Source organism: Phoxinus phoxinus (genome assembly GCF_949152265.1).
Source record: "Phoxinus phoxinus genome assembly, chromosome: 10".
In the NCBI taxonomy this organism is placed as follows: Eukaryota; Metazoa; Chordata; class Actinopteri; order Cypriniformes; family Leuciscidae; genus Phoxinus; species Phoxinus phoxinus.
In genome coordinates this window covers 14,272,846-14,288,047 of record NC_136885.1, presented here as the reverse complement: position 1 = coordinate 14,288,047, position 15,202 = coordinate 14,272,846, and positions in this window count along the sequence as shown.

Genomic DNA, 15,202 nt, shown 5'->3' with positions numbered 1-15,202 from the left:
TGGCTAATTCGTACAAATTTATACGACCTCACTCGTACGAATTTGTATGATTTTTGCTATTAAAATCGTACATATTTTACGAGTTCCCAAATTCGTATGAATTTGTACGAATGACCTACCCCTGACCCCGCCCCTAAACCCATAACGTGGGTTTAGACAAATCGTCCGAATTCGCAAGGGACAGAATGTATATTGAAAATAGCAAAGGGCCTAAGACAGACCCTTGCAGCACTTCATAATTTACTGATGTTAACTTGGATAATCCCCCATTTTGAAATCGATCTAAGAGTACAGTATGTAATGATCTATAGCAGCACTAAGATCAAGTAAAACTAGTATTGAGATGCAGCCTTGGTCAGAAGCTTTTTTTTTTTTTTTTTGCAATAAGGAGCCTAATTGAGCAGACACAACCTTTTCTAGAATGGGTCTGCAATTTGACAATTCTTTTGGATCTAGTTGTGGTTTCTTAATGAGAGGCTTAATAACGACCAGCTTGAACCATCTTGGGACATGGCCCAGAGAAATAGACGAGTTAATAATAAGAAAAGAGGCTCTTCTGTTACCGATAACAACTCTTTCAGTAGTGGGTATTGGATCTAATAAACATGTTGTTGGTTTATGCAATGATAAGTGTATTGAGCTCTTCCTGTCCTATAGTTGTAAAGCACTGCAATTGTTCTTGAGGGGCAATAATTGATGCTGAATCATAAAACGCTGCCAAAGGTCGTACATTTACTATTGTATTTCTAATGGTTTCAATTTCTCAGCGAAGAAATTCATAAAGTCCTTACTATTAAACTGTGTTGGAATATTTATTTCAGGGGACATCTGTTTATTTGTTAATCTAGCCACTGTATTAAATAAAAACCTTGGATTATTTTGGTTATTTTCTATGAATTTGCAGAGATGCTCGGCCCTGGCGGCTTTTTATAACGGGAAGTGCTGTCCTTCCACGTGATTCTAAAGACCTTTAAATGAGTTTCCATTTGCACTCTAGATTACAAGTTTCTCTCTTGAGAGCGTGAGTAATACTGTTGTACAATGGTACAGTACTTTTCTCTCCAACCTTTTTTAATATGATGGGTGCAACAGTTTCTAATGTACAAGAGAAGATAGTGTCCATACTTCTAGTCATTTCATCAAGTTCGTTTGTGTGTTTTGGTACAACTGCGCAGATCAGGCAGGGTATTCGAAGGCTCCTTCATATGCGGCCTTGAAATGCGTCCTTCGTTTCCAATGAAGGATGCGACAAATGGATCCTTATACCCTACCCCAGAATTCATTGCATCTTACCAAGATGTGATATAGTTTATTCTCTTTATTACGTACATAAATGCACAAAGGTGAACATTTAGAAAGTTTTTAGGCAGTTGCATATAAATAGTCCAGTACAAACGTTACTGCCGCTCGTCAACGGAAGCTGTCAGAGTTGCAAGAACAATCCTCCGTAGGATAGACCCTAACCCTAACCCGACCTTCCCTGCCTACGAAGCCGCGGCCTTTGAAGTCTGAGTCCTTCGATGGATGCTCTGAACTGGGATGCTTTGAGTCCCATGTTGGGATGTTTGAGTCGCTTATAATTTGCATTTGGGAAAGCAACATTCGTCATGAGAATTGTTTATAAATCTGTTGTTGTCAACAAAGAGAAGGGATAAGTTCTCCCATGAGGTTTTCCGCTAAAATAAAAACTCAATTGTTTAATGTTTGAAAGCAGAAATTACCATAAATGTTAGTATTATACTTTTACTGTTATTCTGTCAAATAAAAATAAAATAATAATGATTATTAACTTTGTTATTATTGATAATAATAATAGGCCTAATTCTATTAATACTTTTATTATAACATATATATATATATTGTATTTATACTATAATATATTATTATATCATGATTATTAAATACTTGTTTTTTATTTTATAGTACAATAGTATGTATTATTGTAATAAGTAAATATTTTTTAATTTGATAAAATATATATATTTTTTTTCGTCTGGTCTTTTTGTCTTCCGCTGATCACATGCCTGTACCTTGTTGATAACGTGGTGCGATATGGCAAATGTCAGCAATACGCAAATTACAAGGTAGTGACATCATCATTTTGCGGTAGAAAATCTATATCAGTAAGATCGGTTCCATCTGTTGAATATTGTGAATGAATAAAACGATGAGTGGGTCTGGTGACATTTTGCTTGTAAACGCAACTCCTAATGCATCATTTGTATTATAGGATTAGGTGAATGTTAAAAATCTCAGACAATCAGCACTTTACCAACATTAAAATCTGCAAACTCTTAGAAAATCAACATATAGGACCCTGGGGGTCTATAGCCAGTGTTTTTAATTCATTTAGAGAACATAGTATTGAATTTAATTTGTTTTTTTTATAGGCCATTAAAATAATTATCAGTTTATCTGTATTGGCTAGAATTTTCACATTGGGGTATTTCTAATTTTACTGTATGGTTTTCACAAGCCTTATCATGTTATCTACATGGTCACATCAATACACACAGCTTCAATATATTCATCAATAATGACCCTAACAAATGAAAAATAAAATAAAATAAGGATGCACTGATACATTTCTCTAAAATTGGATTCTTGACCACAGATTATTACATCAACATGAATCTTACTGTAGCCACATTCAACACCACATGTCCAAAATGTGTGGATTTAATTTCTCTCCCACATGTACACGACGTCACACCAGGTCTTACTGAAGGAATTCCTTCTGAAACAATTACCTGAGTGTTAAGCCCTGATTGTGTGGGTATTATACGAGTAGCAGGTGTGGTAATTTGAGTCATTTGTGGCAGCGTAATGATGAATGGTGTCAGGAGTAAACAATCAGACCATGGGAAGTGGATCTACTGCAGAGTAAGGAGAATTTAGTTTCATCATAAAAGAATTCTCCCTTCCTCTATTTCACTCCGACACTTTTATGCTTTTTTTATTTTCTAGCTTATTGCGGCCGTGGGCCACGTGCTGATTTATATGGTCTGGCATGGATACAAGGGACCCTCAAGAGACCAAGCCCTCCCTCCCAAAGCTCCACGTTCACACACACACACACATACACACTCACATAGAGCTCACCCATTGGGCACTTCCCTTTTCTTCCTCTAACAAGATATTAGATTGGCGCTATTCTGGCACTGTTATCCGTCACGTCGTGGGGGCTGTGTGAAACTGTGCTTTTAAGCACCGCACACGATTATTTAAAATGTGTCTGCGGAAATCGGTTATGCCCATTCATTCAGGAACAGGTTACAATGATGCCATTTTGAGTTTTGAGTGGTTGGTTTCCCCTCTAAGGGGCTCTCTGTCTCAGTAAGTATGATACAATGGGCCATAGAGGAATAGCTACAGGTTAAGAGTCGGTTATTGTAATGTATGTGTGAAGCAAAAAACATAGATAATGATTAAAAGCCGGTGATTGAGTGCCAATTAAACCATGTATACAAAATCTGATTATTCAAAGAGTTTACTTCTATCCCAGAGCCTCCTTTTCATAATATCAAATATGAAAAATGGTGCTACACTGGCTAAGTATATTGTAAAGTGCCCAACGGATGCACACCTCACGGAAGTGTAGTTTTTGCTTACTGTTTTATGAATACTGTGAATTCGGACATCTCTTTCATGTATTTCTACTTTTTCACTTATATAGTAGAAAAATATGCAATTTCATATGTAGCCAATGTCTTAATGAATGAGTCATTGAATCATTAACTCAACCATTTTGTTCAAAATGGCTGATTCGTTCAGGTCGGATCAAATTTACGAAAATCCACCAAATGTGTTTGATACCACCTAATGTTTGCTTTATTTGAAACTATACAATAATGTAATTTACTATTAACTGGAGACCAACTTGTTTATTGAACTGTTTTATAAAAACAATATTTGACCCTGGATCATAAAACCAGTCACAAGTTGCACGGGTATATTTGTGGCAATAGCCAACAAAACATTATATGGGTCAAAATTATTGATTTTTCTTTTATGCCAAAAATCTTTAGGATATTGAGTTAAGATCATGTTCCGTGAAGATATTTAATACATTTCCTACTGTAAATATATAAAACATTTATTTTTGTGAGTGAATGCAGCACAATCGCCAACATAAATGGACAACTGTAAAGGCGATTTTCTCAATGTTTCTATTTTTTTTGCACCCTCAGATTCCAGATTTTCAAATAGTTGTATTTCGGCCAACCATATATCAATGGAAAGCTTATTCAGCTTTTAGATTATGTATAAATCTCAATTTCAAAAAAATTACCCATGTGACTGGTCGAGGGTCACATATAACAATCATATGTATTTAATTATCTATTGAACTGCCAATATTCAGGAATAACAGCAGACTTGCTTGTGTGATATTGGTTAAATATGACTGTGAAGGTACTTTCTCAGAGCACATATTTCTTTAGTACCTTTCATTCAAAGACATTTCAGGTACACACACTAATATGTAGTTGCTCTCAGGAGGATGTTATATCTTCAAGAGTATATATCAACCCATTACAATGTGAAAGAATTTGAAAAAGATGATTGCCATATAAAATGTGAATATTTGCATTTGCCCTCTAGAAGTATTTGTGAGATGAGGGCAACTTGATGCCGTTTAATACCCAGCCAAATGACACTCCATTCACGAGTCACTTCACAGCGCTGCACACACAGTAATTTCTTCATCTGCAGCAGAAATATGCTCTCCTGCCCGCAGTGACGCGGAGCCCATCCGAGCGGAACCAGGCAAAGGTAGCCTGTCAAGGCTGATGAATGGGGGACATGCTGCATCCAGATTCATTTCCCTGCCGACAAGTGAGTGACGGGGAAGATGTCTGGCATTGGCAGCGCTGGCATGGAGGGCTGTTTTTCAGATGGAGCTTAATGTTGAGACAGGACACATAGACGAGTCCCCTCCCCTTCACTGCAGTCCAGATCCTGATGGAAGACAATGAGTTATTGCAAGGTGATAGAGCGTAGATATTGTATGAAAGACACAGGAAGCCTTTGAAGAGGATCTTGCTTGTAGATCACTGTATGTTTGTAATTCAATTTCACAGCAAGATGGCATGTGTGTGTGTTTGTTGGCATCCTATCACAACAGTTTGTGGGACCTTATCCAACAACCTGCTATCTTTCATAAGGGGAATATTGCACCTATTTTTTAAGGGGGCAACAGTTGTTCTACCAGACAAGATAAGATACACTCTTATAGAAAAAAGGTTCAATGGGGTTAAGACTCTTGACCAGTGTTGGGTTTAATGCAATAAGGAATGTTATGTTTTTACTTTGTTTTCCCTTTTATTGACTGAAACCTCTCCCGTCCCCATGTTGAAAGCAATCGGGAGTAACCCCTTATTTCCACCAACTGCGGAACAGCGGCGGAGTCAATAGGTTTCCATTAAAGTCAATGTGTGTATTTTCACTGACTGCGGAACGGCTGCGTTCTGACTCCGGCGATCCGCAGCCCTCTGGAGCAGGTACGCAGAGCTTCTATTTTTGCCGGATGCCGGAGAGCTCCGCAGCACTACAGGGCAGAGTGCGCAGGACAGGAAGTCGAGCAAAAAACAGAACAAAACAAAATAAAAGATCCGTTTAATTTTCAAAATAAAATACACCGTGATCATGGCGGATCATATTTGGAGGAAAATATGATGATCATGGCGGAAAACTGTTCCTGGTTTGGTGGTTCTGTTTATCGAAACTACATATCGCGTGATCACACGTGAATTAGCGAGATCTCGTGGGTCCTCGGCCGCAGCCGTTCTGCAACAAATCCGGACCTGGTGGGTATTGAAGGACAGCGGAGCACGGAGCTGACACGCAGCGGAGCCGATCCGCAGCCGTTCCGCAGTTGGTGGAAATCTGGGGTAAGTGCGGTGTGTAAACATGATGGATATTGATATTGTAGTTCTAGACTAAATCTAGACTAAATACTCATCTCACTCACCTCACAAAAACAGATTTAGTATTCCCAAAAATGAATACAAACAGTAAAATGAAAACTCAGATTATCACGGAAACCTGCAATAAATATGTGTTATATATGTGTTGTGTGTTATATAAATAATACAAATATACTTTATGTATTTAATCTCACTTTAAATTAGCTTTCTTTGCTGTTAACCTTCGATAATCCAATTTAACCATAATAATAGCAAACATAAACATCAGATTCGTGTTTCATTTTTGTTTAACTTCTTCTCATGCATCCAATTTTTCTGCGATCCAAAATGGCAGCACAGCTGAAAGGTTTGTTTGAGCTGCGCCCTCTACTGTACAGGAGTGAATTTGCATTCCCTTCATCCAGAGGCTTATTCATTTCACTTTTGGTGTAAAAGGGCCTTTACATTTGCCAAGAATATAACTTTTTTTGTTATTAAAAACAAACAAACAAGCCCATGTAAGGAAAAGTAACTAAGTAACCCAATTAGTTACTTTTTTAGGAAGTAATGCAATATTGCAATGCATTACTTTTTAAAGTAACTTTCCCCAACACTGGTCCTGACTCAATTTTAAACAACCATTTATGCCAAAAAGGTTCTATAGAAGGAGAATTATTACATTACTTTCATGTTTAATAGGTTATTAAATTTTTTCTAGTGATTAAGTATTTTTACGTGCTGTTTAATTAATACAATTTTATCAAAATTAAAAGAGAATTAAAACCAGATTAATTAATTAAACCTAAATTCATAAAATGATCCCATGATGGGAACCCCTAAAAGGTTCTAAATAGAGCCCCTGATAGAACCCTTTATGGTTTTATATGGGTATGATAAAAAAGAGAGAAAAAGAAACAGTAGTTTTTCAAATAATTGTAAGACTTGTTATAGTGATAGATTTTTAACTTTTTGCACGCAAGCTTTCAAACTCTGACATAGTGTATATATATTTTTTGTTTTGTTTTATAAAATCGAATATTTAAAAAAATATATATCACAGATATTATATTTATATTGCCATATCCATATTAATGATGGATTTGATTTGCTAGACTAACTTTAACAGAAAAAAAGGTTATACGAGTTTCAAATAATATTATTTTTGGAATATAAGTTTTCAAAAGTAAGTTGCATTCAAAATGTATAATATAAATTCTGAACATCCACTTGCTCCATAGATGTTAATTTTACAACAACAATCACTTGTGTATCTTGATGTGATTTCAGGGCTGTGTGGCAATGGTCACTATTGATCCACTACACAAAATATGCATAAGTACAATTAAGGTCAAATGCAAACTAAATAATGTTAAATATGACTTTAATCTGTATATGAGTGAACATGTGTTATGAGATAATATGCAGTTGGTATCATAAAAAGTGCTGACAAGCCCTGAAGCAGATGGTGGTGTCCCCTGTGGAGTCATTCCCCTCTCCGTCACCTTTTGCAGCTTCTGTTTGTGGAGAATTCATTCTGCTCATTCAGCATGAACAGATGACCTCCACACACTATGATGAACACAGAAACACACACACAACACAATCATCAGCAGTATCAGAAATTAACATTTATATAGGGACAATGTTTCCTCCCTGGTTGAATTTGTTTTTTATGAGGACTTTTTTTTCCCCGAACCATATAAAAACATAATTGTATGACTTCGATGTAAATCCATTGACATAAGTTTCAAATCAGATCAATTAGATCAGAATCATCTAATATTGTATGCCATTATACATATAGGCCTGAAACAGAACATTAAGAAATGTATCAATAATGATACAGGAATTAATTTGGCAAGAAGCACATTGACATATTACAGGGATCTTTTTCATTTAAACAGACTTGCAGATCTAGAAAGATTCATTTATAGTATCAAGGTAAAACCCTCATACCCAGAAGACATAACATAAACTAACTTTGCTGCACTGTAAAATGTGGATAGGCATTCAGTTAGAATATAATCAGTTCTAATTTAGAAATGTCATGATTCAAAATATTTAGACATTTCTGTTTTATAGATCGCCCGGTGGGCCCCTTGTTGAAAGCCCTTGCATTAGATATAAGACATTGTTTGCTTCAAACTTGGTGAAGGTGAAGGTCTGCTGGGTTTTTAGTGCTGTCAGGACAGTGGAGCGGGACTGACAGCCATGGCCATTCCTGCCCTCTTCCCCCTGTGGCAGCTCAAGGTTAACAGTCTGTAGAAGAGGGAAACAGACAATTACAGACTAGTCAATAGCTCTCTCAGACTGGAGCACTATACCGCTGAAGTCAATAGCAGCATCTGAAATGGCTAAAAAGAAATTTACTGTCACAATACTCCTCTCATTTAGGAGACAGCAAAAGAGGTCCATCGGGCCTGGGATTGACTATTCCTGAAAGGTGCAATCAGTCATTTTTTCCTCATTAAAAAGTGCTAAAGAAATGAATTGACAAATTTGCAAAATGATTTGTTTGACAGATGTGTAAAATGATGTACACTCACATGAGGTAAAGATTCCAGTTACATCAATAATCTAGAAAAATCTTTTTTAATTACCATGTAGTAGGTCATCTCACAGAGGCTGCCATGTTGAGATCACACCACCAGCTAAATAAATACTACTGTCTCAGTAACCCGTCTAGTTATTGTTAACTTTCAGTTGGTGACAAATATGTGAATGGAGTATACAACTGCAAATGTAAAACAATTGCTTTTGTGTGGCGATTTTGTCCTCCACACCACTAGGTGCCAGGCTAACGCATGAGATCACAGTTGTATCCTCAAGTGCGACATAAACAAAAATGTCTGGACCTTTAAATTGTACAAACTTAAAAATGGTGCATTACTTAAAACGTACTATTTTACCAAAGAATATTCAGTATCAACTGCAAGATTTTTTATTTATTTAATGCATTATATACTACAGGGCTGATGAATGCTTGAATCCGATTGGTTTACGAACATCTAAGGTGTGCAATTATTTTCAGGAAAACGCATGGCTAAAGTAGTTCCAGGCAGGTCTTTACCGCATTACAGTTCCATATTACTTCTCCAAATGATTTAAGTTATTTCAAAGGTCCTGCAACAGCAAAAGAACCAAAACCCACAATGACAATGGCCAAGCAAATAAATATATAGTAAACAATTGGATAAAAACACACACATTCTCTCTCTCCCATAAAAACACACACATACAGTACAGATACACACTCACATAGAAACGTGTTGTCAGCGCTGCTCTGATGATTTTTATCAGTAAAATAGTTTAGTAACTTAAATGCAACATGACATTTCTCACTAGCGAGGTAAAAACAGTTGTTTTTGAAGCAGATAAACTTGCAGTTTTGCTACGTTACTGCCGAACACTGTTGAGACACGCACAGACTCGGTTAATTTACACACGCTTAATCAATCTCTCTCTCTTTTCTCTGTCTCTTTAATAACATCATTTGTATGCTATCAATGCTCAAACCTCTGTTTCTATCTCTAAAATGACGTTGTGGAATTAGCAATGGAGGCTTTGGAAGAGATACTTAATAATTTAGTCCTACACACAAGAGCGTTTTAAGGACAAAAACCCGACAAATGTCTTGAAATACAACATCTGAACAATGTCTTGAGGTGTGGTAATCGTAGTATAATCTAAGCAAAATAATTGACCTCGGTCCATTCAATTATTAGAAAATAAGGCACACTCGCGTTGTGGCCACATTACCACCTCGGTTGTGCATTATTTTCTAATAATTCATCAGCCCGTCATCAAATATTCCTTACTTTGTGTTCTAGACACCATGCGAGGGAATTTTCCCAGAAAATCATTTTCCAGACTGGAAATAACGGCAGTGGAACAGTGCATCTGCCCTATTCCTGGGCCTGGTCTCTGCCCTGAGCCCGTAATTGGACTGGTCTGTCTTCAGCAGGTGAATGGCTCTCTCATTTGAATATCAACCATATCCACATGCTGGCGGCCATGACAGCTTCATTACCGCCATGTGTGAAAGTGACGGGAGGGGTAATGCATACACTCATGCCCACTGTACGCTTTGCCTTCACACGCATACACCCACAATCTCTCTCTCTCTCTCACACACACACACACACACACACACACACACACACACACACACACACACACACACACACACACACACACACACACACACATCACAGACAACTCAACAAACCCTGTGTGGTTTAATAAGACAGCTTCAGCAGTGTGTCCTCTCAACCCCAATTTGGTGTGCTCCCTGCTGCCCTCCCTGGTCTATGCTGAGTAGAGGAGGTCCAAAGGTGACTTTACCTGTCAGTCATGCAGCCGTGAGTCCTTTGTTTCCCCGATTATGAATTTATAATGAATATCACCCTCACCTCCGGACGACACAGTAATCTAATTAATGTAGCAAATGTGTCAGACGTGTTCTAGCTAACGGCATATGACATTAGCATAGCAATATAGCTTCCTTTAGCAGTCTGTGTAAGCAGTCTTTACAAATGGTAAACAAGGCTTAAAGTTTCATAAGAATTACTTCTTCACTTTATGTTTTAAGTGGACACTTAATTGCATCTTAAGTACAATTTAATGAAAATGTACATCTTTACATACAATTTCATACTTACTTTGTCATTGAAATATGGTTAAAGTGTATTGCCGAGTGTACTGAGAAGCACTTATGGTAAGATAAAAGATGCGGTACTTTAATGTGATTTCTATTTAAAATGTGTCATGTCATTTATTTAAATATATTTGTAATTACACATTGTAATGTTGAAGTTGCAAATTAGTGCATTACAAATATATTAACTTTAAAATATCATATTACACATTACAGTATTTTAGTCAACACATAAATGTACTTCTTTAAAGCACAAAAAATATATTTTTACAAATATTACTATTTAATGTGTATTTAAAATAACACATAAGTGTATTTTTACACATAAAAGTGTATTTTTTAAACGTGTGCCAAAGTCCCATTAAGGCAAGTCATTTCACTCTGTGGCCATCTTTGAAACATCTCTCGGGCAGCTATTTCAGTCATGCAAGTGCAGCTCCTATCTCTTTGAATGGGGAAACATCAAATTCTCCAGAGCTGTTCACCAAGTGTACAATTAAATTTCATATTTGAAATCACCAATGAAATCTGACAACATCTCACTCAAATTTTGTTTCTAAATACTCAAATTATGACCAAAAAAAATTGTATGTATAAAATCATGCATCACCGTCATGTTTAGTTCAGTCCATGGACTTTTAGTTTGTTTTCATTAGTCACTTTAGTTTACAGACGTACACTGATTATCATCACAGCTGTTCATAATTTTGTCATCATCACTGTGTATTTAAAGCTGTAGTACATCACTTTTTTGTGTTCAAAATTTACAAAAAGTACATTATGAATCCATTTTCCAAACCGTGTTCATGTCTTATCCTGAATCACTACGGTACACCTATGATAAGTGTTTATATTGGGACTATTTTAGACTGGTCCGGGTCGTACCACTGAGGAGTAGCCCAGAACCTGCGTGACTTGTCATAGACATAAACAGAGAGAAGTAGCTCCGGCTAATGTTCTTCCACAAGACGCATGCAGTTCTGTTTATTAACCGCTAGAGCGCCAAAAGTTACGGACTGCAGCTTTAAAGGAATAGTTCACCCAAAAATTCTAATTAGCCCATGATTTACTCTCCCTGAAACCATCATAGGTGTTCTTTCAGACGAATACATGTTAGCTACATTAAAAAAATGTCCGGGCACTTCCAAGCTTTATAATGAGAGTGAATGGGTATATTTTTTTTTGGAAGTCCATCAAAGCGCATCCATCCATGATAAAAGTGCTCCACATGGCTCTGGCGGGTTGATAAAGGCCTTCTGGAGTGAAGTGATGCGTTCGTGTAAGAAAAATGTCCATATTTAAAACTAAAACAACTAGCAGACGGCTGTAGGCAAGTCGACTTACGTCAAAAGAGTAACCCTTGACGATGTGACGTAGGATGTAGGAGTAGCGTAAGCTTTGATGCCTCTCGCAGTTCAAACAAACAGGGCTGGGCTACCGCGTTTGTCATTACGTTGTTGGTCAAGTTCAAGTGTTACTCTTTCGCCTTAAATCGATGCGTACGGCCGTCTGCCGGAAGCTAGTTATTTTAGTTGATGAAGTTTTAAATATGGATATTTTTCTTACATGAACGCATTTCTTACATGAACACATTTCTTACATGAACGCATTCATTACATTAAATAATTTTTGGATGAACTATCCCTTTAAGTTCCTTCTTTTGCATTCTTAATTTTTATTGTTTTGAATTTTGTAATACAATTGACAAAGTGTTAACTTTCACAACAAAAGGTACCTGTAGGCCTACTACCTGCTCCATGTTTTTTTTTAAATCTTTGTGTTATATTCGCTTCATCTTCGCCTTCCTTGGATTTAGCGTTACAGAATACTGAACCAGAAATGAATTACGACCCGAAATTTGCTGCTGTGGCTCAGAAGAGCAACGACTTTTTAATTTTTACAGAGGAGTTTTGATGTCTCGCAGTCAACTCCCCTTATGATGACGAGACCTGGAAATCACTGTTCTGGGTTGGGGCAAATTACTATCATCCCGTTGACCTCCCAGACACCATTGGACTAAACTGGAAGGAAGCCATCATCCGGTGCGTAGAGAGCGTCCTTCCCCGATCAAGGACACAGTCAGACCCAGAGCCAGATTTATCACCTTCGACCGCGGATAGATTGTGTGAGGGACCACCCGCCGCGATGCAAGAGCCCGAGGACAAGATTCAACCATTTCTTCGACCTGTTTGGACCAGAATCAGTCAGTTTGTTCTGAAACACCACTGTGATCTTTTAGTTTCATCAACTTCGTCAACCCGCAGGTCGTGCAACCACCAGCAGCGTCAATAGGAGAGGATCCTGCATCTCCGCCTCCGGCCTCTGTTCCCTTCATTCCATCTCGACGCGTCGTCTTGTCGGCTCTGCCTTGGCTCCTCCCACCTTTGGCTCCACTGGAGACCCTCGGCCTTGCGGCTCCACCGGGTTCCCTTGTACCACCGGCTTCCCCTTGGTCAGTCATCACTCTACTTCCGCCACGGACATACGGACCGTTGCTGCGCTCCATCCCTCCACCCCTGCGGTTACAGCGCTTTCCTCCTTCTCTTCGGTTTCACCTCTGTCATCGGTCACACCGGCATCGCCCCAGACCTCGGTTACTGAACCTGAAGGTCTCCTGAACCTGCGCCATCGCTCGGCTCTATCGACCCCCCATCTGCGCCTTCAGTTTCTACGCCTCAGTCTCCGTCGGTCATCCCCAAGATGACATCAGCCACCACAACACCAACTTGGCTCCTCCATCCCTCGCCTTTGCCGTGGGCTGTCGGCACTGGAAAGCTCTGGGTCTGTGCCATCGGGCCATTTCCATCTTCGCCGCTTGGACCTCGTCATCGTTCGGAAGTTGCCACTCCTCCGTCGCGCATCCACCCTCAGCAGCCCTTCGCCTTCTCCTGTTTTCATCCCTTTTCGGAGGGAGGCGTTCTGTCACCGTCATATTCAATCCATGGACTTTTAGTTTGTATTTTTTATTAGTCACTTGTGTTTCTTTGTCTTTGTTTCCCACCACACATTAGTTTCAATGGACACTGATTATCATCACAGCTGTACGTTATTTTGTCATCATCACTGTGTATTTAAGTTCCTCCTCATGCAGTCTTCATTTGTCCGGTATTGTTCCTCTTTCAAAAGCTGTCTTACATCTTGTCTGTTAAGTTTTGAGTTGTTTAAATAAACCTCGTGTTATATTCGCTTCATCTTCGTCTTCCTTGGATTTAGCGTTACAGCATGTGCTGTCAGAACACTGATTTTTTCTAAAGCATCTAGACAGAGATGGTCTTATTATTGGGAGTTACGAGGGTCCGTGGCTCTACCATTGGAGAAAGCGTAACGCCCAACATAGATCACGTGTGCCTTGATAACCAATCACATTTTTTGCCAACCTTGCAGGCTTGCCTTCAAGTGGCTTTGATCTGGAGCTTCTAATGGTAGCTGCAGTGACTCATCGACTTTACCATTTGGTGATTTGCTCTTTTATTTAGAAGGCGGGACTTATTCCACCATATTGCACGTTGCATTTTCTCCCATTCATATGATTGCACCATCTTCTATATCTAAAGTCTTTGAGTGTACTTAATTGTCTTAAGAAAGAAGCCAATTCCCTTTAAAGGTTCTCTAACGATCCTGGGTGACGTCACTTCTTGTTGACGTTCGAACTATTGTCAAACAAAACGGAGGCTAGCTAGACCCTCCCTCCTCCTCATCCGCGCACTAACCCCCCAAACCCCACCACCAAATCCTTCTTGTCGGTTATTGGCTGGAACACTGTTTGTTATGTTTCGTGGTGCGGGTAGCCCAGTTTGTTTTTTTTGCTGTTTGTGGAGCCTGGGGTGTCTACAGAGACCGCGTTTTTTTAGAGTGTGTTCAGGAGACAGACAGCTAGCGGATAGTGAGGAGATATTTGCTGTATGTGACAAAAAAATGTTTGGCCTAAAAAGTGCGTGACATCGCTTAGAGCACCTTTAAGTATACATAAGTTGACTTTAATTTAGCTGATATTGTATTATCTGCAAGTTTATTTTAGAACACCACAAGTGCACATTAAAAGCAATTAAGCATCTTTACAAGGGAAAAGGCAAATCAGTATACATGGCAGCCATGCAATCAGCTATTTTCATCCATGCAAATACAGCTCATGTATAATTAAATGAGGAAAAATCCAAATCTCAAAAAGCTGCTTGCCAAAATGCCATTAAATCAGCAATAAATTATGAGATGAATAAAATCATAAAGTTTGTTTCTTAAAATATTTTGTTTCTCAAATAATATACAATTTAGCTGACTCATATTTGGTTATTATCTTGTGTCCTTATTTGGTGTACAAGTATGATTCACAACTGGATTAAACAGCTGAAGGAGCTCACAGAAAAACAGATGCTTTAGATGGTACAGTATAATACAAATGTCACCTTTCAGTTGTTCTGACTGGCCTGCTGAATAAATAATACACCTCATGAAGATGTCACAGCAAGGGCCAAGCACGTCATCTTGGAAGGTGGACAGAATGACAGGCCGCTGACATTAACCAACACAGCAGCCTGCACTGGGACTCTGCCTGTCAACGTGGTATTGCCCTCATACAAACGTAGAAGCGGCTTGTCTGTTTGACGCACACACACACCTCCGGTCTCTTTTACTGGTATTT